Raw genomic sequence first — 27,981 nt, forward strand, 5'->3', positions numbered from 1 at the left:
CCTCCTTGGCCCTCAGGCTTTGAGGCAGAACACTGCTCAGTCTCTCTCCATCTCGCCCTAATATCAGATCCCCACTCTGCTCCCAGCATGTGGTCCTGGGCTCTGCGCGGACCATTACACATTGCACCAACAACTCACTACCTTTAAAATACAACTAATGAACAAGTTCATGATGTGGAAAAGAAGCTATTGCTCCTTCTAATTTTGTTGGTGAGGAGTCAAGAAGTGACTAAGAGTTTTGATACATAAAATCGTAGGTTCACTCAACCTTTGTGTCCAAATCAATTAGCCAATGATCGCTGCCTATAGAAAAATTAAGAGTAAACTATTGTATTAGTTATTTAATCACTGAACTTACAAAAAACAAGGCACACAATTCAAATGCTCGGTTGGTATCATTAATCATAGTTTGTAGCAGAAAATAATTTTATATTATTAAAGCAATTACCATGCAATCATTTACGTTAGCAAAAATTCATTAATCTTTATTCATTATTCAATCAGATCGCATTATCTTAGCCTATTCCATCTAACTTGCCATTTCACAGTGGTGCAAAAAAAAAAAAGGGGAAAAAAGTGACAAAAGAAACTTTTTATAATACTAAACTATAAGGCTTCGCAGAAATTACTTCTAAATATAATTAATATAAAGGCATTATGTCTGCAGGAGGGACAGCACAAACGTCGTCCTCTCCACAGCATTTATTTGCTATTTCTCTATACTTTGGGCTGTGATTCCCAAGGGCTCAGCGCTCACAACTTGGAGCAGGATTTTTTTTCCCCCTTCCTTTTATTTAGTCACCTGAATAAATTGCCAGATTGTGTGTTCAGAAACCAGCAGCTCTCATTGTGAGCCTGATGGGCAGATTAGCAGAAAAATTCAGCTGCATCAAAAGCAGGAGAGCAAAGTGTGGTGCTCCCCATCGAAAACCTCACCGAAAGTCCTCCACCCCTTCCACCCCACCAGCCCACCAGGACGTGCAATTGACTGGCAGCTCAGCTTGTGGTTTCCAACCTCAGGGTTTGGGGTCTGACAGCCAGAACTAAGCCTCCCCCACGAAAATCAAAGCTGTGGAGGAAGCTGAGCCCTGCCAATCTGGGTCAGGCTCTTATCTGCTGGCAAGCAAAAAGAAATTGGCCTGACTTTTTTTTTTTTTTTTATCTTCTGAGATGAGTGAAACTGCAGTGCTCATTATTATCGTTATTTTACTTTAATAGTCGAAGAGGTTACCAAAGATCTTTTGATTTTACATCCGTGAATTAATCTGGATAATTTTTCCTCCATGGGAAAAAAAGGAGGCAAAAACCGCAAGCTTCTCCCAGGGGACAGCAGTTTCAGGCTCCTTAGCATGCCATTTACAAACCAGGTGGCTAAATCCTGTTTTGGTTGGTGAACAGGTTTTACTCTAGTCCCTCTCCCCAGGGAAACACAAATTTGTCTTCAGAACATCACTGCAAAGTAGGACAGTAATGTTAATGCTATTTTGCTGCTAAGGGAGCGTGAGCAGTTTGTCCAAGGTAGTTGAGGGGGTGTGTGACAGATCCAGGAATAAGAGCTGGGTCTCTAGTTTACCCCCTTCCTTGGCATGGTCCCCTAAGATCAGGGGCAATTAAATGTCCCCTCAGCCCTAGGGGACATATTCAGCACCATATGGGTTCGGGCACTGGCCACGAAGCAGCACGAGGTTGGTGCTTGAGCTCCTGTTCTCTGCCTGGGAGCTGCTTTTCCGGTCAGGTGAACTTAATAGAGTGACATCTCTATTAAATGCCTCTTCAAAGTCTTTGTGCCGTAATTCTGGCTCAGATCCTGCCTTTCTGTGGCCATTTTGAGTTATCCTCAATGTCCTGGGAGTTCCAGCTCTCTCCCTGCCCGCTGCTGCATCCCGGGGACTCGCAGGGCTCTTGGCACCCACCTTGATCAACCTGGTGCGCCTGCCCCAGCTGGCGGCTCACACATTTCTGGCCATGGGGCTGGCATGCAGTCCTGCTGGGACCTTGCTGGGCACCGATATCTCAGCTGCTTCTGAGGAAGGAAAGAGGCTGAGCAGTTTATCAAGTGAACAGAGAGCTTAGCAAGACCAGCATGGGGACATTTTATTTGCCTTTCAGAGGGAAGCAGGACAAAGGAGCCAGGTCCTAAGAAGTGTAGAAGGGATGAGATGGATGAAGGAAAGCATAGCCATGGCAAAACATGATCATTTCCAGGGCTCCCTGGAAGATCTTCTGAGTGTTATCCCTTTCCAGAGATGGGATCTCCACCTTCTTTTACTCTTTTTCCCCATGGTCACCAAACTGCAGCTTCTGCTTCCCTGCCATGTTACTCCAGGTTTGCATCACTGTGATAGGGAATTGGAGCACGAGGAGTGTTATCTGGTCCCAGTGTTTCCATTATCCCTGTTTCCATTTTCCCATTTTCCCCATTCCTGCCCAGCACTGCCAAGGAAACTCAACCGGCTCTCCGCAGCATACACTGGCAGAGCACCACAGGGTCAATAAAAATGATCAGTTCAGCCCTCAGAGGGATTGACTCACATCGCCCCAAAAAGTCATGATTTGGATTTACAAGGCAGAAGCAGCAGCTTTGCCGAATGCGAAAGGCAATTCAGTCTTAATGTAAATAATAATAAAAAGAGCAATTTTGTTTTCCTTTGGAGCATGTAACAGGTTGTCATGGGGAAGGTGTGTGGGCTTTTTTGCAAAGGGAGCATCGCTGATGACCTTTGGATAGCGTTTGCTCAGAGCCAGCTGCTGCATTCAGCACATCCCTGGGCTTTGTGAATCCACAGCCTCGTGGCTGCGTCTGCTTTGAGTGAAATGCTGCTCAGTCCTGCCTTCCCTCTTGCTTCAAAACCTGACTGCATCAGACCTGCATCTCCACGCTTCTTCCAGCGCCGCAAGAAACCTCTAATATACCATCCTGTAATGTAATGTAATATGCCATTACAAGGGGTAATGGTTTTAAACTAAAAGAGGGTAGATTCAGACTAGATTAAGAAAGAATTTTTTTTACAATGAGGGTGGTGAAACACTGGCACAGGTTGCCCAGAGAGGTGGACGATGCCCCATCCCTGGAAACATTCAAGGCCAGGCTGGATGGGGCTCTGAGCAGCCTGATCTAGCTGAAGATGTCCCTGCTCGCTGCAGGGGGGTTGGACTGGATGGCCTGTAAAGATCCCTTCCAACCCAAACCTTTCTGTGATCATCAAGAGCTGGGGTTAGACCTTGGCATTGCACAAGTGTCACCCAGTCCCTGGGAAAATGCCGCCTTTGGAAAAGTTGTCTAAACAAGCAGCTGGAATTTGCCCCAAATCAAGTCTATAACAGGGCTCCTAGGTACGTACCTGAGCTGGAGCACTACACCTGCAAGCCTGCATTACAGCACCCGTACCTGTAACTGCGGCAGAGAGCCGTGCTTTGCTTGATGGATAAAGCAGAGGATCAACAGCTCATGTTTCTTTTCCCAGTTTTTGCAATGATCCACCTGATGATTTCAGGGCTTTAACTACTTATTCCTTCAGTTTCTGGGAAAACTGCAGGAGATAAAGGCTTACACCTGGCCTCCACCCAGTGCTTGGAGATACCGCAGTTGGGCATAGGGTTTAGAAAGAGCAGCCAAAGGCTGGTCTGCCTGGGGGCACGTGGGACAAGTCACACAAATTAGCAGTAGGTGGCAACTGAATGCAGACAAACAATGATGTCCAGAAATCCCAGAAACTGAAGCCAGATGGGGCAGGAAGATATGACTCCATTCTCCAGCAGTTCTGCATGTCCATCTGTGAAAAAGCAGAAATTTCCTGTGCATTTTCTTAGAAGTGGAGCCATCTCTAGGACATGCTCCTGGGGCACCTCAGGAGGGAACACAGACTCTTACAGCCGTCAGGCATGGATGTTGCTTGGCAAGGGTTGAGTTGGGTCTTGGAGGCTGGGGCGGGAGGTCTGACTACAACCACATCTCCCACCCATTTTGCAGGCTTGGTTTAGTGCATCTGTGGTATGCTCTGGAAACAGCTTAAAGAGATTTTGATAGCATTGCTGGGAGAAAATGAACCTGTTAATGCTGCTATTTGCTGCAAAAAGGATTCACGCCCAGAACACTTTCTCACCGCAATGATCATTTTTAGCTGTGAGAATGAATTAGCCTTCCACTGAAAAGCTGTTTGCATGGGGAAAAGGTCAGCTAGGAGCAGCAAAGTGATTATTTGGGGGTAAGGCCCTGTCCCAGCCTTGAGGAGACTGGGGGGGCTTAATTCTCATTTTTAACTCCCAGTTTCCAGCCACCCTCTGCCCCCTTAAAATCCCTTTGTCCCCAGCTCTAATGATTAGGGGCAATGCCCAGTGCAGAAAAGTGCAGGAGCATCACAAGGGCTTTAAACACACCTGCAGATAACCTGCTGCTCCCATCTTGCAAATAAAAGCTCTGGGTTTATTCTGGCAGGACTGGTTCATTTAATTATCTTCAGATTGCCGAGTTTGCTTACAGCAATCTAACGACAAATAGTGTGAGATCAATGCAACTACCACCGGGCACTCACTCATCGGCAGCCCTTCAGCTGATCCCAGGCAATCCCTGCACCCAGTCCTGCTCTGCAGGTCGATCCTCCAGGGGTCTGAACAAGAGCCATGATTTGTCTGGCTCCTCTGGTAGGAGTTAATTGCAGGCAACATTTCAATAGGAAAGAGGCCAAAAAGATAATTAACCCTTTGGCTCTGATTTTGAGCATACCAAGAAGCCCTTGCCTTGGCAGGCCACGGGGGATGGGACTGGTTTCATCTCCAAGGAATAATGCATGGGGATCTGTCTGAAAGGGCTTTATTGCATTTTGGCTCCACTGATGGTCATGCAGATGCTGGTGCATGATCCACTCATCTAACCCTTCCATCCCTGGGCTGCGCCCCCATGCACAGGGCTTTTCATCAGAGGGTGGGTGCACCACCTAAGGCAGGAGTTGGCATCTGGCCCCGATGGGACAAGAGTCCAGGACAGGTATTGTCCTCTCCACTGTCCAACTCCTGACCAAGCACCAGAAGCAGCATCCAAGGCCAGCTCCTCCAGGTCTTTATTGCCTCTTCTGCTGTCTCTGGTAGCCGTCATTGGGTGGTAAGCAAACTTTTCTCAACTGTACCATTTATTTCCTTCTCCAACTTCCTGTGTTACTAATTATCTGAAAGAGATTGATAAACCCGCCAGTTGCCGCTCTGGTTACAGGTCACTTACCACGGTAATAAGAAGTGCAGAAATCAATAGCCATAAATAGTGGTTGGGAATCAAATTCCCTGAACAGTACTTTAAGTGAGGAGAAGGTTTAATTACGCCGTTGTCTGGCTTACTTTGCCCTGGAGGAGCAGGACGGAGCTGAGGGGAGGCGAGAGGCAACATACTCCCAGAGTTCAGCCAGTCCTTTGATTTTGGGCCAAGGCTGGAGAAGCCCATAGCTAAGAAGGGACACTGAGGACTTTGAGAGTCTTCCAAAGGCAGCACAGCTTCACACCACATTTAGCTGCAGGCAGGATTTTAACACTGCCTGTGAAATCCAGAGTGAAAGCTGTGTGTGATTAAAAAACAGGCTGGTGGCAGCCAAATAGAAACAGGTGGAAGGCGTACAAAGAAGTAAATTGACTTTTTTTTAAAGCAAACAAGGGTTTAGACTTGGGACTGACTCAGCCATGCACTGAGCTCTGGGATGGTCTGCCTGAGGACGGTCCACATCTTTTGGATGCAGAAAGAGGGAGGCTGTTTGTTCTCACAGCCGTTTGGGATGACGGAATTGAAGGCATGCACATGAACAGCTCCCGTTGCTCCGACGTTCAGTTCCACCAGGAGTGGGAATGACCGCTGGATAGGTTGAACAGGGAAAATGGCAGTGTTAGTTTTTATTACTGTTCGTGATAAACTACTAATTTGCATGTTTATCAAATCTTACGTGCTTTTGCAAGTTTGCAAGTGCAAGGCTTTGCTACATCCAGATAACTGATGGCTTTTTTGGAAGAGGCACGTTGGTCAAACACTTGTACCTGGTCCTGATGCTAGGGTAAGAGCATAAAATTTTCCACAGGGATCAGACTTTCCTGGGTATAAAAATCTGTGTCTCCAACCACCTCCAAAGTCCTTTCTGTTCCCGGTGGCATGAGGTCTAGAGATGACGGCTGACTTCAGCTCCCATGGGACTTCTTAAGATGTGGGAAATAAAGGAAAATCTCCCCAGTCCCCTAATCCAGCTGCCCTTCTCAGCTGCTGTCCTGTGCTTCCAGAGAAGCCAAGTGCTGCAGGACCATGGCCTGCCAGGTCTCCCTCACCCTCTCTGCTCTGGGAAGGCTGGTGGATCCTCCAAGCAGAGCGCAGCTGCCAGGCTGGAATGGGAAAGCATCCAGCCAGTTCCCCACCACTGTCTCCCAACCAGGGAGACTCCAGCTGGAACGAGGAAGAGTTTCACCCCAGGAACAAATATTGGAGAAAAAGCCAAGGAAGACTGGCAGCCTTCACGTTTCAGAGATCGACTTTCCCTCCAACATCTGCTCCCACACCTGGACCCAGACGGGGGCTTGGGCAGCCCTGTCCTGGTGCCGAAGGGAACTGGCTTCTCTTGCTCACTGTATGGGGTTGATGCTGTGGTAAAGCAATGCCCTGGCACCAGCCTAGCAACAGGAGGTTTCTTCCACATTGTGTCAGCTACACTGCTCACACGCAGGACTTTTAGAATATACCCAGTACAGCAAAATGCACAGAAATACTGTAAGCAAAGTGGAGAAAAGCCCCCAAACCACCTGTGTGCCCTTTGTTCTGGGACAGCTCCTGAGTCTCTGCCCTGGGTTAGCAGCACCTTCCCTCAGGTCTGGGTCCTCTACTCTGCTCAAGTCTTCCCTTGCTGCTTCCTCCCCAGGTCCCAAACCCCCTTTTGTTTCCTTTGGAATCACCCTGGCACTGCACCCATCTGTCTGTCTCCCTCACAGCACCCGCTCTGCTTGCGGCTCCTCCCAGAACCGCTCCTGTAGAGCCCCGCTGTACTTCTCCAGCTATCAGGGTATAAATATGGCATGAGATAAATATTGTCACGGCACATTACCCTGGTCCTTCCTCACCAATTCACACTGCAGACAGAGTTATGCATCTATTTATATGTGTATATATATCTAATTATACTATATAAACTGTATATTCAACTCTCTATTGTGTATATTTAATATAAATGCCAGCTAATTGTCCTCAGTAAATATATATGGGGATTAACCGTATTGAAATTAAATTTATTGGTAATCCCCTTGAAAATAAACACACAAAATAAAATAACCACATAAAATAAAAGCAGAGGACATCACAATATTTGTTTGGTTCTTTTCACCGTACGGGAGGCTGGGGCTTTGCCAGGCCAGAGCACTGAGGTCTCTAATACCTTTCCCGAAGCCCCTCCTGGCAGCTGTCAGCTCGTATTGATGGTGTTTGCAGCCGCAAGAGCCCGCGTTGCTCCCGGCGCGCCAGCCCTCGGTTTGAGCCTCGTGTGCGGTGGGAGGAAGGCTTTGGCCAGCCCTGCTCTGCCCATGGCGGCTTGCTAACGTGGCCGACAGCTGGTCCGGCAGATTGGCGATGGGCTCCGGTGCTTTCCAGCCCGAGGTCACCGCCTCGAATACGGCCCTGGTCGGCAGTGACGGAGAGTCATTACGGCCGAGCAGATGTTTGATAGCATGTGTGAAATGGGCTGGGGGTGCTGGGGCCAGCTCCAGCGTGCAGGTGGCCATGGTGCATATCAGCATCCATGCAGGCAGACCCCGTTAACCCCATCAACCAAGTGGGCAAGGACAGCTGCCTGGCACCGCACCGAGCCCACACCAGGGACAAGTCACAGGGTCTCTCCCATCATCAATAAAACCCTCTCCATAGGAGGGACAGCTCAGTTCTCCCATCTCTTCTTCCACCCTGGAAAGAGGTGCCACTTGGTGGCTCTGTTACTTGGTGGCATGTCTTGTGCTTGGGGTCCATGGGGATTTGCACAAGTTAGCACAAGAAAACCTGCTCAGAGCAATGCTGGCGCAGGCTGCTGTGCGGACCAGGATGGGTTTTAGCCTCCATTATCAGAGGTTTTGAAGAAGAGGGTAGGCAAGCTTCTGCTGGAATTGGTTTATGCCAAAATGGTTTCATACAGCAGATTATATAGCAGGCGTAGTGTGCAAAAGGAGTTACACGGGGTCTGAATCAGTCACTGACAACTAAGCTATATGGAGAGTTCCCCCATCCGATGCCTCAGATCTTCCCTTGCTCTTTTCAGATTCAGTAGAAAACCCCTGACAATGCTAAAATCTGCTGTTTAACAGTTTTGCAACATTATCTGTCTATGCAGCCCTTCTGGCTGCTGTGCTGCTAATTATTTGGTTGCGATAATTTTTGTCCTGCTCCTTCCTGCTGGCAATAAATGTGCACCCACTCAGGGATGAGGGACCCCATGGAGATTTCAGCCTGGATCCAGAAGGGACTGTGAGCCTTTGACCCCTGCCATAAATCCTTAGATCTTGTGGTTTGTTGTCTTTTTTTTTTACCAGCAAGACAACAATTCCTATCCACCTTCCTCAGATCATTAATTTATTTAATCCCACGCCTCGACAGTTTGCAGGCCTCTGGTTTCCTGGGGGAACTTGGGAGGGAGATACTGCTCCAGGCCCTGGCCAACATGCTCTGCAGAGCTGCCCCACTGCAAGGGGGCAAGTCATCCAGCCTGTGCTCTCCATCCCCTTTTTACCTCTATTTTGTTTTAATATATTTTACCCCTATTACCCTTTTTGCCCTCTCCCCTGCCCTAGACATGAATCAAGGGAAGCTGGGCAGCCTGCAGCCAGTCACGTTTCCTTTCTTTCCTTCCTTCTTCACCACTTCTCCCTGCCAGGTGCCTCCTTTCTCTCTGCAAAGCCCTCGGGGAAAGGCTGTCTTTACTATTTTGAGCCCATATGTTATATTAATGTTCTTGCTACTCTCTTGGATCCTGGGTTAATTGAGAAGAGCAAAAGGCAGAGGGAAGAGGCGCTTCCCCAAAGACACAAGCACATGTGGGTGCACACGTGGTCCCGTACACAGCAGCCTCGCCTGGCAGCAGGACAGATGGCTCCTGGGTCTCTCCACTTGACTTGGGGATCTGTCTTTGGGAGTGAAGGAGAAGTGAGATGGCAGAAATGATGACTCAGAGGTGTCGCCTGGTACAGGTGTCTGGAGGGGCCAGGGGTTGGGTTTGACGCTATGAAAACATCTTGGTTGCCCACTCAGTTCCCACAGCACCATCTCTCCTGGATGCCTGTGGTTGCCCTGTAATGAACCTACACTCATTCTCCTTGGACAACTGCAGCAACTGATTTGGAGATACTTTCCCCCATTTGAGAACCTCTCTCCAAAGCACAGTTGTCCTGCGCTGCTCCCAGCCTCATGCCTTGTCCATATAGCATCTGGTTTCCAGCTGTGGGAATGGGCTGGTGCTGCTGACCTCCTTATCCATAATGTCCTCCTTATCCTTACTCTCCTCGCATTATGGCTTCTGTGGACCAACCACCACAGGAACATTCATACCCAGAAGAAAGCCCATGTGTTACCATGCAGCCCTGTGTGGTGGCAAACTGCTTCCTTCTAGCCTCTGAAGTGAGCTGCAATAAAATGCATCCATCATTCATGGAAGTCTCCTCTCCCTTCGGACCACAGCAACTTGTTTGGCAATGAAAAAAAAACCAAAAACCCCACCCCTTGGATCTCTTAATTTGACAGGGCTGGGAGCTAGCAGATGAATATCTTAAATAACTAATGGTGACTCAGAGGAGCATTAAACAAAGATAACATTGTCACTTCTTCTCTGTTCCTCTTTTGTTTCTCACTCTTCAGCTTTCCTGCTGGTTTATTATCTCTTCAGTTTTCCTTCTGATGATCTTGTTACTATGACAGGATGTATATTATCTTTGGCAGCCTCTTCCAAATGTATGACCTGTTGTATCAATCCACGGCAGGAATAAACAAGACGGATGAATGCAGAGGAATAAAAGCACCTTATGAAATGATGTGGCTGCAAGAGGAGGGCTCCATCAGCTGTGGGGCTTTGGTGGGTTAGATGTGTGGGCTCCCCATGTAAGAGGTAAGCTCCAGGTGGGAGGGTTTCTCTCTCCACTAGCCCACCTCCAGTCTGGAGAGATTTTGCAACTGAATCTCCAGCAGTCCAGCATCTGGGCCGCCCGCTTCATGAATCTGTTGTGCATTGCTAAATACCTCCTCGAGCTCCGTCCCGCGGTAGCTGTGTTTTACAGGGGCTAGTGATTTGTGTGCTGTACCGCACAAGATCAGCAGTTAAAGGCAGCCTTAAGCAACTCTGGGATGAACTGATAAAACCAGCAAATGCCATTGGCCCCACCAGAAGCGCTCACATTCAGAGGGTCATTGGCTCGTTTATTATAAGGACGTGCTGATTGCAAGGTTACAGTTTCATGCTGTTACCTGGGTATTCCGCGGAGCGTCTCTTAGCTACAGCTGGAGGTCTGCAATCACCACCCTCTGAGTGTTGCACAAAGCCAAAACTCAGTGGGACCACCCCAGCTTCTTCTTCAATAAAATACATGCAACAGTGTGGATCACCCACTGCAGGAATGAACCATCTTGCTCAGATCCAGGCTCATGATTCCCAAGGACCAGAACTACTCAGTTCTGACCTGTTAAGAGAAAGACATGTAATTGGCAATGCTTGGTATTGCAGAAACTTCTTCAAAGCTGAGAAATGTCTGGATAAAAGGCTTGGTCTGGTCTGTCTTTTCATATATATCAGTGGAAAGCCTTGGGGAAGTAGGAAATCTCATTAGGAATTAACTTGGGATCAAATATGACCTCCCAGGTGATTCTGAAAGGCCAGGTCAGTCTAAAGGAAAACTGCTTGATGAACAGAGCCACCTCAGACTTCTTTGAAGAAAAGTACCACATGAAATTTTGATATTACTAAGTATTTAATAGATCTAATTTACAAAGCAATGTTACTCCCAATTCCCAGAGTGCCAAAAATCCTGCAACCTATTTCTTTGCAAGAATGACTTCCCATTCATTCATGGGTTTTAATGCAGCAAGCTGTTTAACAGCCACAAAAAATGTTTTAGGACAGGAAGCCCTGAGCCCTACAGAAGTGTACCAGGCTCTGCTATACCTTCAGCAAGCCTGGAGTTATGTAGCTCTGATATGACATGAGGTACCAGATTTTTTTTGCTCAGCCTGGTAGCAGCATTACCACAGCATGTGAAGTCATCATAGAGGTCTTTGCTCACTAGAGAGCTATACACAGGACAAGCTCAGGAGGACGGACTTAAAAACCGAGAGAGTTCCTGAAAATTCCCCAAATCCCACATTTGCAAGCATGCCACAGCCATGTGTGAGCAGGTGTATCATGTCACCAGAATACAGATGGGCGATGATTGCATGCCTGGCCATGTGATAGAGGGAACTGGGACACATGCTGACAGCGGCTATCACAACTTTGGTGTGAGCAGGGTGACATCAAGCCTGTGACCACAGCATGGGTGTCCTCCAACAGCTGGTGAGACAAGTGGTCTCCAAGGGAGCTGTAACTCCCATGTCTTAGAGGACAGTGACATCTCCAGTCAAGTGGTGGGAGGTCATGCAATATCTATGGTCCTCAGATCCTTCCCATTCTGGTCATGCACAACATCTCAACAGAGATGAAGGCACATCGCATTCACACTGTGCTGCACGAGGTCAGAGCCTGGTCTTTTGTGACCTGGAGCCCAGAATTCTGCTAATTCTGCTAACTGCCGATCACAATGGCAATGCACAACCTCTGCCAGAATCCCCCAGGGCTAGGGTGGATGGCATCCAGTCCCTTGTAGAAGTGTTTTGAAGACGGTAAATCGTCAGACAGGACCAAACAGAAAAGCATCTAAGATTTCAGTGAGTCTTCCAAGAACATAAATTTTTTTTTAATAAACATTTGAGCAGCTTTTCTGCTCCTGCTGAGTCCAGGGAGGCCAATGCCAAGTGCAGAGAAGGCTCCATAAAACCAGATGGCCTCAGGAGTGAGAGCAGTGAGATAGCTGACTAACAGAGTCAGCTATCATCGACCCATCTCAGCTTCCCCGCACACCAATTCCTTGTTGAGAGTTTTATAGTTTGCTACTTGATCAGAACCACTCTCACTGTAGCTTTTCTTACAGCATTTTGGGTTTAGAAGATCTTGGGTTTATGTCCATGCTGGTGAGCACTGGAAGTAATTCATGGGCATGCATGGTGCTGTCCCTGCATGCTCTGCTGCAAAGCCTGCCCAACAGCAACAAAACCCTACGCTCCTCTCCTGCACCAGAGCTGATCAATAGGTCAGCCTGAAGCCTTCCTACAGCCTTCCACCATAGCACAAGCCTCACACCCTGTTTTCTACCTGGAAATGTGCTTAAAAGCCAGATGTTTTCTCAGTGAACTCAACTGGAAATAACTTGCCTCTTAGCCTTATCTGTGAAGGCTGCAGCACCCACAAAGAGTTCACACAAGTGCCTTGATCATTCAAAGACATATGGTTTCAGAAGCTTTCTCAAACCAGAGTCTCTGAATGTATTACATGATAGAGCCAGTTAAAAGAAGGCAATAAGTATGTTTAACAAAATATAATTAAAAAACCTCAAAAGGAACAAACAAAAAAACCTAACAACACCCCCCAACCAACCAACCAAGGACTTTTCCTTTCATACCAAATGCTTACGAAGAATTTCAAACATTATTTATGTACACATTGGAACACAAATGAAAAGATAAAAGAGAACCCCCCTGCTCTTCCCAGTTGGATTTCATTCTAACCAAAGAACAACCTCTTTTCTCATGATTAATTCTCCCTATTCCCTCTGTTACTGTAAGCTGGGGAAAGGGAAAATATCAAATCACTGCTTGCTTCACTTTGATGGCTGTATTGGTCTTACATTTATTTTGGAGGTGGATGCAAACACCATATGCAGTGCAGTAATGGGATAACAATGGATTTCCCCTATGATTTGCTGCTTCTCTCCTTGCAACGTTGAAGCTGTGGAGGCAAATCCTGAGACAACTTCATTTGTATTTCTTACCCCAAAAGGTGGTGCAGGAGCAGGTATGAAGTATCTCTGTCCTTGAAGCTACTGCTAGGATTTGCCATCTGAACTGGACAGCCTGTTGATCAGCTCCAGGGTGGTGAAAAAAACTTCTAAGAGCAAGTTCTGATCCCCTCTAGGAGGCAAGGCCAAAAGCATGCCAAACTAGGCTGGCTGGAATGGTCCCTGCCTCTGTGATTAAGGGGATTCATAAATATTCAGTGTTTCTTGGCAGCTGGGAGTGCTTCAGTTGTTCCAAGTATCTCAAGGGGGATGGGAAAGGCAGAATGAGCCTCAGTATTTCTGACACCCCGCAGAGACAATGAACCAGGGAAGGAGAGTGCTCATCTTCTTGCAGAGAAGCATTTCACGTAGGGTGATTTTAATAATTCAGCCTTCGACTGGTCTGTTTAAATGTTTAATGCCTGTGAGTTGAGCTTTAAGATCCAGCCTCCTATGAATCCAAGGAGCTGGACTCCAGTTGGGTGCTGTCTGCCTTCCTCGCTGGTGGTTTAAACATGTTCCCACGGTACGGCCCAAGTCTAAGTAAGATCACAGATTTCTTCCTTCAATACATGAAATTCTGGTGCTCTCACACCATAGGAAGAAGATCAACCATCCCATTCTGGTTTGTGTTTGGAAAAGAAGAAAAAAGTAGTAATGATGAATAAGGATAAAAATGATTAATTACATACTGCTTGTATTAGAGATACCAACATAGACTGTAGCAAAAGGGATGGAAACCACACAACAATTGTAAGCACGTTGGCACAGAAAGGCGACTGGGGCCTTGGGTCAGTCTCCACCAGCTGCAAGGAAAGCACGTTGTGGCTGAGGATGCTGGTCTCTCTGAGCAGCTCTGGGGCAGCAGAAGGAACATCAGGGTCTGTGAGCAGGTCCTACCAGCACAACGATCTCACTGAGTGATTGCTGCCTTGTGTGCTGGTCCTGAACCCCACCTAAGGTAATGTCCCAGCTGCTGTTGTAATCTGCAGGGAGAAGTCCAGTTCCTTTGGCAGTGTCATCTCTCTGCTATAGCTGGGCATTTGGACTGCAAAAGAAGGTGCTTTTTCTGGATTTCTGGACAAACCCAGGATATTAGGCCTCCTGCTTCCACACGGTGGAGTTAGGATGCTCAGATCTCCTTTGGCCGAAGCAATTTCGGCCATTCACAGAGACAGGAAACTGCCAAATGTATTTTGAGTTTGGCCAGGTTGGGAGATACCAACATTCAAGTGACCACACCAGTTTCTGCTCTCCGAGCCATTGGCATGTTGCCACCTTCAGAAACTTTCTGTCCCACAGCTAGAGTTTCCCATTAGCTTTATTCATGAGAGACCCTTCACTTCCATGTGAGATCCTGATCTTGTAAGCCCTTATCCTAAATTATCCATGAAATGTGTGGGCATGAGTTATGCATGAGATGAATTATCCATGAACTGGGTTGGCCGTCTTCTCTCTTTGTCAACTTTGTAGGTTTCTGCCAGGCACCAAAGCACAGAGTAGGCCTCATTGGTTGGGTTCCCCTCCCTCCTCCCAAAGAATCTACATTTTACACAGCGATGTACAAAACCTGGGAGAGAGCTTAAGTATTCAGTGGGTCAGGACAGAAGAACAGAGGCTGCTTGAGAGTGCACAGGGTCAGCCTTTCCTGGAAGATGCAGTTTACCCATTCAGTACTTATTTATTCCTGTAAAGAGGAATAGTTCTAAGAATGACAGAGACAACTTGTCTGTCTCTGACAACACACTCCCACACCCAGGCTGGTGGTAACTGTAGTCATCTATGAAATGGAGCTTGAGATTCTCTACAACAAACACAGCAAAGTGTTAATTTTGGTGGATATCTACTACTCATTTTGACATGAAAGTCTATGATGGAGTTGTGCTACTGTTCTTGACTAAGTTTTGTCAAAGTTGTCCTGTTTGGATAAGGGAGGGGGAGACAGGATTCAGGAAACTGAGATTTCTCTAGGGGGGGGAAATGGGGATTTTTTGAGAATTCCTGACCAGCCCCATCACCTTTTTCACCACTGTGAAACACAACCCTAGCACAGCTGCAGACTGCTGCTGCCCCTCTCCCAAGCACCTCCCCACCTTTTTCACCTTCCCCATGCACCTGGAGAAGCAAGCCAAGGGTTTGGGACACTTCCTTGCCTCCAAGAAAAGACTGCCAGTGTTTTGGCAGCTGTGTGGGGAGGCTGTGCCAGGCATGGCCCTTGGAGATGTGGATCTTCAAAACTCAAGCCAAGAGCTGCAGGAGATGCCCGATGCCAAAGCACCGAGGGAGGACACAAAAGGCTGCAGAATGAGGCAGGTAGCAGGGTGTTCCCCTTGTGACAAGGCATGAACTGACTCTGAGATAGCTTTGGAATAAAATATAAGATTATCAGTGTCCTGACATTACCAGGAGGTCGGTGGAGACATGGGGTGAGCTCAGATTCACTGACAGTCGAGGGCTGGTAAAATGGGAGGAAGGAAAGGTGTGATACTGTCAACCCAGGATATCCCTTCCACTCTTCTGGGTGCCATGGCACACTGCCAGACAAATAGACTGGCAGTTTGTACAAGGATGGCTATCCAACTCCATCCCTTTCACTCAATCCCCCCAGCATGCTAGAAATAGAGTAAAACTTCTTTCTCCGCAACCTGAAACCCAGAAATATCTCCTTTCATAAAGCATCCTCTCTAGCTGCTGTTCTGTAGAAAAACACATTGAATAAAGCATCAAGTACAGGGTGTGGCAGAGCAAGTACCAAACACTAAGTGAGAAAACAAAAAAACATGAAAGGGACAAGAAACCGAACAAGAGATCTCATGCGAGAGCACCTAGGAAGGAATTTGGGAGAGATTTTCACTGCTTAAGTCTAGAGACTGGAAAAATGGTGACAATTAGAAGAAATGCCCCACAAACAATAGGGTAATAAACGCAACAGGTATCAGGGGGTTTGGAATCTGCGTCACTCTTAGAGGTGTTCTTGAAAGAAATTGTTTGCACCTGGAAGCTCCCAGCCCCAGACTGACAGGGATCTTCTGAATGGGAAGTGAAACCAGTCTCAGCAGAAAAGAGGATGCTCCAGCGAAGACTGCAACGGTTTGAAGCCTAAGGAGGGACAGGACTACTCACAGGACTTCAAGGAAAACAGGACAATTAGAAAACAGGAGGAAGACCAGATAGGGGGGAAGCACAGGAAAACAGACCAGCACAACCTTGGAAAAAGGCAGGTATCTGTGAGTGAGGACTTGTGAAGAAGAAATGATGAGCCTGCTATTGCTTTGGGACCAAAGAACAGAAGGCTGTGGTGTCTGTCAGGGTGTTAAAAAATGGAGAAAAAAAAGACAAAAGAAAAAAGATAAGTTTAAGTTAAAAGCTATTGATTATCCTTTGCCTTGGGACAGTAACAGTGGCAAAATCCCACAGGAATTGATTGCAGGTACCAGCACCAAGCTGTAAGGTGTTCAAAGAGAAGAGACTCGAGTGATTGTCAGAGGCTGCTCTTGCAGTTAGCCAAGCACACCAAAAGGATGCAATCCAACAGGCTCACCATGTGCCAATGCCATGTGAAAGGTTTGAGGGCGCTAAGCTATTCAAGGTACAAGAATTATTTCCAGAGAGTAAATTCCTCCTGGTTAGGTTTGGGTGTTGCATGCTGAGATTAAAGACAACAAATCTCAGAAAAGTGCTGTAAGAAAAAGAGGGACGCATAGAGAGATGAGGAGAATCACATCATCACCGTACCCACCTCCACAACATAGGGAGTGGAATCAGACTAGCAAGGATAGACCAGAAGACTAGGATGGGTTGGGCTGATGAGAATAAAAGTTGTTTGGGGAAGGACTCTGCAATGAGTTGGTAGGTTGTGCTGGAGACTGGGTTTAGAACTCCTCAGTCAGAATGGGACCGAGTCATCACGGAGGCTTTAATTTTTGAGGCACAGATTGCAGAGCAAATGTTGCTTATTGCAGGCACCACTTATTCCTGCGCATGATAATAAACAGACTTTGTCTCCAAATGGTTACTGATCCAGGAAGACACAAGGCTATTTCGGTAGTATTTCAGTGAATGTGAAGTCATTACAGAAAAGGTTGACCTAGAAAACAAACATGGGTCCAGTGATCAGAAGTTGATGCCATTTAAATTAAATGGAAGGAGATATTAAAACAGGTCAGTAGCTGAAGCTATATGCAATGAATTAGCATACAAAATTACCAACATGGCAACAAGGAATTTTACTGCATGTAACAAAACTGGGAGTGGAAACATATGCCTGGAGTTTACCAAATAGAGCACCCACGCTTAAGGAAATGGGGCAAGAGTAACTGTGACTGCTAAAGAGCCTTTATTCTGACCTCAAGAGTACACTTCGATTTCTAGCCAATTTTTAAGGTGAGCAGAGAACAGAGTCCAATATAATATGCTTTTATGGAGAATAGGTCATGCCATGTTGGCTGTGCAAACACATCACCCAGTGGCCACAACCGTACCCAAGGCTACACTCTACAAACAGGATCCCAACAACAAGCCAAAAATCAGACAGGGCTTGAATCAACAGCAAATATTTCCTCACTGAGAAGCCCAGGAGCAAAAATCACCTTCAAAGAGTTGGTACCCTTCGGAGACAGGCACTCAGGATTGCTACTCCTGTGATGAAAATGAGATTTCTCTGAAAGACCTTGAACTGACCCATAAGGACATCAGTCCAAATCTAGTGACACTAACTGGCATCCTTCTTAGAAAAGGGGACCAATTCTTTTAGGCATGAAAAGCCTGGTGTATCTAATCCATGTGGGCATCAGCACCAACTCTGCAGTGCAGGAGGTGAATTCGATGAGTACATATGGAGTTCCTCAAACAATGACCAAGGGACTCATATCTTTGGCATATCCCTTGATGAAATTGGCACAGAGAGACATATGGGATTTAGGAAGATTGCTGACTCCCCAATGCTGAAAGGAATCTATTTCTCCTGTGGGAGAAATTAGGTGACCTTGAGAAACAGCAGTTGCACAAAATCTCCTGTAAAAGGAGCTTCTGCTCTAAGGGGAGCTCACCCATTGGAAACAAGCAAGGGGGAGAAAGGCAGGGATGAACTTGTCCATCATGGGCTGATGATAAATCTCTGATGTAATGTGGCTCTGAAAAAAGGGCAAATACCATAGCAGAAGGTGTCAAAGGAGATATTCCCTTTAGAGAAAGGAGACTGCTTCTGTCATCACACAAAGCCCTGAGGAGGCCTTGTTTGGAGTACCATTATGACTGCAATCAACCATGTTCAACAGAGATTAATTGAAAACAGAAGAAGTGGGAGAATGGATGGGATGAAGATTCTTCCTTGTGGATCTGCAAGAGTTTGGCAAAAAGTAGACTCCAAAGGGAGGGGACAGAACTGCTGCCTGAATAGCTGAGAGAGGAACATTTTGGGGAGCAGGCAGAAGAGTGATTTGAGGTTGGCATTAGCAGAGATGGAGATAAAAAGCCCAAGGACATCATTCAGCTGGAATTAGAGGATCCTTCACCATGAAAAGAGCAAAGCTGTGGCACACCTTCCAATTCAGGTTAGCAAGGGATAAGAAACTGAGCAAGAAACTAGATCTGTTTAGGAAGGGGAGGATGTTGCTGTTATCTCTCATTGAGGGGAATTTCAGGTTGATGGCTAGGAGATCCTGATCAGCACGCAGTCCCTCTACCCCTGAAACAGCCAGTTGCAAGATGCCTCTTTTTTAACAGTAATGCTGTCATGTTGGCATATATATTTGGGGGTGTGCCTCCTTCTGTGCTCTACTAACTGGCTTGAAATTTGCTCTGTATTCTAGATTTTCTCATCCTGAAAGGCAGGCTTGTTTCTGAGATCTTGAAAACTGGAGCAAAGACATCTCCTTCTTTCCCAAGATCAAAACCAGAGACCTGTTACCATACCAGCTGGCCTCTTGCGTGAAGTGTTAGCCTTGCCCAAAGAAATGAATGACTTGCTTGCACTTTATAGGTTCATTTAGGGGACAAGAGTTGCCCCCTGGATCTGCCAATCTTTCCTCATTGGGTGTAGAAGGAACACAGAAAGATGATCACCCCTGCCCCAAGTTTAGGTGGTACAAATATGCACTGTACAGCTTTACGTGGTGTAGTACCAACTGACTGCACTGTCCTTGTGTTTCCAGTTATAATCTGGTCCATGAAAGAGGAAGAGACAGAGTGCCTGGCTGCTCCTGTTCTCTGCTGGGTACGTTTGTGTGCATTTGGCCATGCAAACCCACCCTCCCTGCAAACCTCTTGACATGCTGTGAGTTTACTCCTCTGTTCTCTGTGAAGGAATGGAAATCCTAGCTTTCCTTATCTGCAAAGAAATCACCTTTTTTAATTGTTTGCTGCCAAAATCCTTTAGAACCTAGCCCAGAGACAGTCTCGTCCTCCCAGCCACATTTTTTTATCCTCTGCTGTCCTCATGTAGGTCTTCCTCTTTCCCCTGCTTTTCCTCCCTTCCCAGTCATCAGCATGCAAAACCCACTACTGCCTGCTATTCCCCAAGCACCTCCCACCCCCAAGGTCTCCACAGGTGCCTTATGCATGTGTGTGAAGAGCAATCAGTGCCTCACCTCCAATAATTGGAGTTGAGCCTCCAGAGTTGAGAGATGAATTTGATCTCTGCTGTTCTGCATGTGAGGGATGAACCAGAGGGCTGAATTCTGCTTAATGCAATGTGCTTAGGTGTTTAGGAGTCTTTACAGCATGCCACAAAGATCAGGACATCCTAGCAGGGACCAGCATAGGACACAGGCACACACCTCTCCCTGCCTTGGTGTCTGCACCTTGTGCTCTGCTCCTGCCCTCCAAGGGGAAATGTCTGCCTAGCTCCTTGTAAGTGAAAACCACTGATTGCTCTAAAGACATTTTATTCCTTTAGCCTTTGTCACTGACGTGAACGCCAGCAAGGTACTGGTGAGAAGCACAGGACTGCTCTTTGCAGCGCAGTTTAACCATTCCATCAATGCAGCAGTACAGACACACAGCTACGAACAGAGAAGGCCCCTGTGCCTTTGCACAAAGTCACAAAATTTCAAGAACAATAATAGCGAAAGGGCACTTGTGCAAATCTCTGCTGGCTTTTATATACCTGTAGGACTGTGGGTTTGTCTCTAAATGCTCCTTGAAAGGTGGTCTCACCTGCAAACATGTGAGATACACATCTGAAGGTGTTCTATCAGATACCTTCTCTCACAAGTGCCCGAGAGGCCAGTGCTCTCAGGGAAAAGCAAATCACCTTCTTCCCATTCGACAGCAACCACTTGCACACAGGCTGGATGGCTGGGATCCATATGGGGAGGGGAGACCTATTCCCCACAGGTGCCATCACATTTAGACAGGCGATGGTGTGTGCAAAAACAAGTTCATCTGTGAATACCAGAGCAAATTACTGTCTTGTGATTATTTATATGAAGATGTGTTTGTGGATGAATTACCAACCAGCCTGGAGCAGAGAAATGGAGCAGTGACTCCACCTAACATGTCAGCAGGCAAACCAACAACCCACTTGGGATACTCATTAACAAATTAACTGATCACCCAGGTCTCTCTCTCCCCATAGGGGCCCTGTGTGCCTTGAAACCCAATCTGCAGCAGATTTGCATTTGCAACAGAGGTTCATGGGTACAACAACATCATTGCATTGACAGCAGGCTAGGGCTGGCTAGCCAGAAGTCAGCATTGGGCAGGGCCAGGCCAAATCAGACTTGTCAAGTACAGTCTGTAGATGAGAACAGACCAGAAGAAAGACCCAAGAACCAAAGAAAGGCAGGGGGAAGGCTCCTGGAGAGGCAGAGGGAGAGAGTGTGAGATGAAATGAAAGTGGGAAAAAAAATTAACAGCTTGCTTTATTCCTTTTCATTTATAGACAATATTATGCTTCTGCACAGAAGGACTAATTTAGCCCTCCACACAGCCCCAGTGACCCTTCCTAATAGAAACCATTTAAATCTTTAAACAATTTACATGAAAATGTAACTTTGCTGCAAATATATTTCTTCCCCCTCCTGCTCCCATCACGAGTGCAATCCTTCAAATCTCTGACAGCTTCCATTATCTCTTAATGAAGTGAGAGCATCTTTCTTAGGAGACGCGCTGGCCCTGAGGTTAATCACCGAAACGAGGTTCACAAATAAAAATCAGAGGAGGGAAAAGAAAAGGAAAAGCAAATACTTAAAAGAGCTCAAGGGGGTGGCTCCACCCTGAAAGAGTTAGGATCCAGGAGGGCAGTGATCAAACCCTCCTTTGAGAGCCCATGTGGGCTGATGGGTGACTCCATCCCTTCACCCCAGGTGACTTCGTCATGCCTGCTGTTGGCTGAGCCACCCTCATGGGACCTGGGGTGGGTGGACCCTCCCTTGTGCCCCATCTTGTGCCAAGACAAGGGTGGGGGTAATGCCAGGCAGCACCTCACCCAGAGGTCCAACGTGCTGCTGAGAGCTGCAGGAGCCACCACCACTGCTGCTGTGTGTGTGAGTGGACTCAAGAGACAATGGGAGCCCTGGGGGGTGTGAGGGCCACCAAGGCCAGTCCAGAGAAAGCAGAGCACAGAGGCTGTGGGGAGAGGGGCAGGAGAGAGAAGAGCACAGAGCCACCTATTTAAAATATCATCCCAGAACAAACAAGGCTGCAAGCATGTTCCCACGCAATGGGGAGAGCTCCACTTGTGGCAACGACCCAATTGTCCCAACACAGGCACCGTAAGACCTCCAGCTCCCCAGCACAGCTCTCACTCCCCAGGCACCCCAGGGTTATCTCTGAAAGGTCCATGGAGAATGGCATCAGGGTCATCTTTAGAACCAGGCTCCACAGCTATAGAGAGCGAGCCTGAAAACGGGCTCAAAAGCATCTTCCACAGCATATGTGGTTCTGCATACCCTTGTAACACCTTGCCACACGGATCAGGAGAAACCATCTGCAGCACACTGACAGGGACAGGCTGGGATGCACTGACACAGAAACACCCTGGATGCTCTTTAGATTTTGCAGGAGCCACACACACATTTCCAACCCGAGCATCAACGACAAACGTTTCTGTGTGTTTGCTTGTTGGAAAACACATGGGCCTTTGGGGCTGGTGCAGGGCTGTGGTATGTTGTGGGACTTTGCTACAGGGGTATCCGCAGAAAGTTGTAAAGGCAGAGCACAGGCTGTTGCTTCAGGCTCTGCCCCCCAGGCTGGAAGGCTGCTTTGCAAAAGGCTTTGTGGTGATGTAGGGGAGGTTTAGGAGAGAGGACATAATGAAAAATAAATGTAAAGGGCTCAAAATGAGGAGAAAGGCTGAAAAACTATTCAGCTGACAGGAGACAGTATGGAAAAGGGGATAAAAAATCAGGAAAGTCTCAGGGGAAAAAAGATTCACAAGAAGGGGGACTACTGACTTGAACAGAAGAGAGATGAAAGCAGAAAGCAACAGCAGAGGAAAAAAATAGCTTTTTCCAGAAAAACAATAAAGTTTGAAATATTCTGGGCCAGAAGGAAGAAAAGAAAAAAAAAAACCCCACCACTAAGAGTTAACAATTCTGGTTGTTGAAGCTGCTTAAGTAAAGAAAACAAAGAGGGAAAAGGAAAGTATAAAGCACAAAAATAAGGAGATGAGCGATGCAGGGAGCTGTTCTTCCAGCAACAGTTTGCTCCCTGCGGTGTACTCCACAAGGGCTGGTGTGGATGAGGCGTCGTCAAACCACGACTCTGTAGTTCTCTGAACAAAGCATCATTCCCAAGCTCAGTACAAGAACTGATATCGCGTGGCCTCAGCACCCTCCTCATCAAATAGCCTTCAGGCCACAGGGTCAACGAGCCCTTGGCCATAACTGGAGAGCATTTAAGTCCTGTCTAATCTTAACACAACTTCACTGCTGCCAAATAAACCCAAATTTGAAAATACTTGTACAGAAGTCTGTCATCTAAAAGAAAGATAAAGTCTCTGAAGAGAAAGGGCAGGTTTTCTTTGTCCTGGGATACTGTGCTCCTGCTGGTTTCTCCTCTCCCACTTTCCTCCTCTCCACTCTAACCTGGCAGGCAGAAAGGCAAGGTAGAGACATACGCAGGGGTGAATGCTCCCAGTAGCCCCATTGTATTTGCCAGGCTAAAAGCAATCCCTGGTCTGCCTGGAGAAAGAGCATCAGGAAAATGCACTGCTGATCTCCAGAAGAGGTGGGACAGGGGCAGGAAGGTGTGAAGATGGCCTTGGCTGTCAGCAGCAAGCCAGGAGCTGGCTGACCCTGCAGCCCCCAGCACCAAAATGCATCGGAGCTCCCGTGAGCATCCTCATCTTAAAACAAATCCCCCAGCTGCAAAACCTATGGCCCTTGGGCAGAGGATGACAGATCTCCTTGCTGATAACTGGGTAAGACAGCTATCAATCAAGTCTAAGTGAAGGCAAATCAGTCCTTATCTGTGCAGGGTAAGCCTTGTTTGCTGCCTGATGTCAAATAAAATAGGAGGCTCTGCTTTGCATCTCTGGGATTAGCAGTGCCTGACAGAGCACCCAGGTGCTTATGATGTCCCAGGGGCTGGAGCTGAGCCTGAGCCACTGGCCCAGGCTTCGTTACTGCATGCAAGCAAAAAGAGGGAGGACACAGATGGGACTGAAGCTTGGGCCACTCGTTGTATGCCCAGGGCTCAGCATCACCTAGAGCAGCCCTGGGGCTGCTCTGACTTATTCTCTACCTGTCCCATGCTGGGTGACATCAGCAGTGTCCCCTCCCGAACTGGACACATCTGCCTTTCCTCCATCCCACTCTGGGACTCAGGGGAGCAACTCATCTCCCAGGGGCAGGTAATCCAGCACGGAGCGGCTGGCATGGACCCTGTGCGAGAGGGATGAGCTGATGGGATTCAACCCTGCTGTGCAAGGGGAGAGGAGGAGCAGGGAGAGGGAGCTGCAAGGGGGAAGTCAGCCTCTTCCTCTGCTGCTACCCCGGCTTCTCACAAAGCTCCTTTCCTCCCAGCCTGGAGAGGCACCAACAGCTCTTGTTAGGTGAAGAGGGTTTTGGAAGATGAGTGGGATGGCGGATAACAGCTGCATGTCAGGCCTGAGTGCCTACAGCCCAGCAGTCATCTCAAAACAAGGCTTTTAGCCGGTTCCCTTCCTCCCACCTTCCTCTCTCCCTGCCTCCACACGGTGAGCCAAAGCAAGTTAACCCCGTAACCTTTAATCAAGGGCTTGTGTACACGGAAAAGGATTGATGGAGCTTGTCTCCCTCATGGCCTCACACCACGGCTCCGATTACACCATTAACTCCCCAAGCTGAGTGCCTGGGCCAGTATCGGCAGCCAAGAAATAATGGCCCTGGAAACTGCATTACAGAGCGATCGCTGGGAATCAGCGGGCCAGAGAAATGGGCATTTTCACCCCCAGGTGCCCTGGGGAAACCAGGGACCTGCCGATAGGAGGAGGAGTGGGGGGTCCTTACTCTCCCATGAGCACAGGCAGAGGGCTGGGTATGAACACCACTTCCCCACATGACTTTGGGCAAGTTGCAGCCTGTTTGGGTTTGATGAAGAAAATGCATTCCAGGTAGCGAACAGTCTGGGAGAAATCCCACTGCCCATGACCAAGTGAGCCAATAAACCCAATGGGCTGCAGAACCTGTGTCCAGCCAGCTGGCCAGCAGCAGACAGGTGTCCCACAGCAGCATAATTTCTAAGACCTTGAACATTTTCCCCTCTGGTTTGAGAACTGAGAGGTCTTCAAGTATTTTGTGCACCCAGAAGAAAGATCTCTCATCCCTGGAAGCCTGATGGATGCAGCAGGACACGAGACTCACAAGGCTATGTGGGGATAGAGGGAAAGCATGAGCAAGTGTATCTTACCTTGCCGATGGAAGTCAGAGCAGCAGGCTGTGGAGACTGCCTCACTTCAGCCTAAGGAAGGCTGAGTTATTAACAGCAGATTAAACATCTCCACCAGGACAAAGCGAGAGGACTTCACCTGCACCAGGGGGAAGCTCTTTAGTCAGGTCTTCACAGATTACGTGGACAACAGTGGGTCAGATTCTGACTGTGAGTGAGGATGGATGTGCAGCTACAGCTCCACTCAAGTGGGTGCCAGGATTGTGGATTAACTGGCTGTCCTGTCACACAGGACTTTTCGTTCCTTCTGGTTTGAGCCAGAAATGTCACCCCACAGGTGATTTGCCCCTGCAAAAAGCTTCCTTTTAATAAATTGTTGCCAGCACCATCACACAGGGCCATAAACTTCCTTCAAGCTGGGGCAATGGGTGAGAAGGGGTATGGGGGGTGGTAGAGGTGACACAGACAGTGGAGGGACAGGTTCAGAGCAGGGGGAAGAGAGCTCCCCCCTGGAGCTGCAGGGGGAAGAGAGGTGGCAGGGAGAAAATCCTGCGTTCTGGGCCTGGTTGTGAAAAACCAGGCACCTTGACCAGAACAGACAGTACTTGACCAGGAGCCAAGTCTGCGCAGGGTATCCCACTGCTCAGAGTCTATTGCTGCGGCTCCTGGAGCAGTAGCATCCCTCCTTCTACCTCCACGGGGTGGGAAAACCCAGCCAACCACCAGCAATTCTAGTGATGGGGCTCGTACCACCCTCCCCTGAACACAGGAGCGAGCTGTCTCCCCCGAGTGGGTGTGCAGCCTGACCTACTCTCCGGAGCGGGTGTTTGGGGAGAGCTCTGCTCTCCATGGAGGAGAGCTCATCCTCCGGCCTCCACATCCACAAGCAGCTGGGAAGTGGGATGCTACTGACACCCAGTGGCTCAGTGATTCCTGCAGCACTGGCTCCTTTGCTGGTGTAGACGTGTCCATGCTCTCCCCTCGGCTGGGACACGGCCTTTTGGGGGAACCTGCCTCTCTGGGGACTCGGCTGTGGAGGGAGAGGTTGGAGCCCCTGGGTCACCGCGTGCTTGTGGCACGGCCGGCTGAGAGAACCCCGCACTGGTTTTGCAGGGTAGCAGATGGGACGCAGGGGGGAAGCAGGTGCACCCCGGGGGGTTGTGGCTCCACGCTTAGCTCAGCAGTGCCTGCCTTGTATCATGTGCCCGGGGAGAGCCACTGTGCAGCCTCCTTATCCACATCACTGCCACTTCCACCTCTGCAAATGCCTACATTATTTTATTCTAAAAGCTTATCTACGCCAGATAAATAAATGTCCTAAATTGCCACATAAATGCTGGAGGATGGGAAGACGAGGGAGTTTGGGGTTAGCTTCTTCTGAGTTGTTCTGGTTGCCGGTCCCCAGATCCCCCTGCCAGCTCTGGGAATCAGCTCCAGCCTCTGCAGACCACAAATACTGCAGGGGCGGAGGCTGGGATTTTAGGCTGGAGCTCCACAGGCCAGCTGTCCGCATGTGCTGCCCTAGGATAGCTCCCCTCACAAACACTATGACTCCAGGCAAGGAAGCAGGTTAGAAATGGAAGTAGATTAAGCTAAATCAGGAAACCACATTCACATTCCAGAAGAAGGCTGTCTACACAGAGAGTTAAAAGCCGCAACAGAGCTTTCCAATACATTCCTCATGTCATTTCAGCTCCAAAATCAATCAAGCAAGCAAACAGCATGGAAAAATAACAACAAACTGCCTGCATTTGGCACCCCACGGTGCAGAACCAGAGAAGATATGGCCTCTGACCTGAAGAACTGCAACAGATAAGATGGACACAGAATGGAATAAAAAGGGTTCAGGAGCAACACTTCACAGCTGAGAAAAACACATTTTCCTATGGCCCTTCACACTGACAAGCTCTTGTTTTAGCTAGGGAGAGCACCCAGAGGCTGCTGAAACAGAAATGCATTTTTAATTATTTGTTATTATCAATTGCTTTGCAGATAGAACCTGCTGATAATAGAAGCCCATTGCACTGAGCAGAGCAGAGAGACAGCTCTTTCAGCCAGGGACTGTGTGAGCATACACTGACTGCATAAAGACAGTGACTTACCTAAGGAAGATTATCTCAGAGTCTCATACTGGACCAGCCATCGTCCCTGTGGGATCAGAGGAAGAAGGGATGCTTCCTCTGCAAGTGTATAAATCAAATTGTGGGTGGAGAAAAAGAAACAGAAGCAATAAATGAAAATCATTGTGGCCACAGCACATGGTGCACAGATTTTGTGCACAGTGTACAGGTTTTGTTTGTGTTCCTCCAGAGAGGGCTGGTGGCTCTCTGCTTACAGGATCAGGAAACACTGGCAGAAGATAAGGCACCAAATCTGGGCTACCAATAGGGACAGAAGGCAAGGTCTGGAAGTTCATATCTGCACCCGATTTCCAGGCCTCCATTGCCTCCTCTTATAATGCAAACTGGGGAGATGGGAAGGCTTGGTGTGCCACAATCTGGAGGGTGATTCTGGGGTGTCCAAGGAGTGCAAGGGAATGTACTGGCTGAATTAATCATCATTTCCATCTGTAATTTCCCAGCCCAAATCAGCCTTGTTGGCATACACTCACACGCACCCACATCCAGCTCTGGAAACAAACGGACTGATTAGCATCGACTCTATTACCATTATTATGGGCAGAGACAGCTGATCGATGCCGACTCAATAATGCAAAATCAGGTGTCAGTCACTCCAGCAATACCTCCTTGCCCTTTGCAGGGACCCACGTCTGCGGGGTGCCTTGCTCTTGGACTGCAGCCCACATGGAATAAAGGAAGGGAAGTGTGGCTCCACTTTCATCCCCAAAAATGTGATGACTGCTTGTGTGTCAGCAGAGCAGTCTTCTTCATGGCAGGACTTTTGCTGTCCCTTGGCAGAAGGTGGATTTCTTCAGGGCCCAAGAAAGATGCATCTCCCACCTTCAGCAACACCTGAGCACACTGACTGTACGCTGTGATGATCCTCTCTGCTGCCCAGCTGTCACCACATCCCATGAATGCTTCCCTAAACTCACACAGTAAACATCTTGCACCTAAAGGATTAAAACATAAAGATCCAGAA

At 48.0% G+C, this 27,981-nt stretch overlaps 1 long non-coding RNA gene across 2 annotated transcripts; it reads right to left on the minus strand.

Annotated features, from left to right (window-relative positions):
• Window positions 1-314: 314 nt before the first annotated feature.
• LOC119142246 lies at window positions 315-27,981 on the minus strand. 2 transcript variants are annotated; one of them, XR_005102201.1, is made up of 4 exons: window positions 26,982-27,981; window positions 13,063-13,690; window positions 10,451-10,662; window positions 315-2,023 (listed from the first exon to the last, which is right to left on the minus strand). It is a non-coding gene; the product is annotated as an uncharacterized LOC119142246 (long non-coding RNA). The 2 variants fall into 2 exon arrangements; XR_005102200.1 differs by lacking the exon at window positions 315-2,023 and having other exon boundaries at window positions 3,161-10,662.

The sequence above is a fragment of the Falco rusticolus genome, chromosome 1 (genome assembly GCF_015220075.1).
Source record: "Falco rusticolus isolate bFalRus1 chromosome 1, bFalRus1.pri, whole genome shotgun sequence".
NCBI lineage: Eukaryota > Metazoa > Chordata > Aves > Falconiformes > Falconidae > Falco > Falco rusticolus.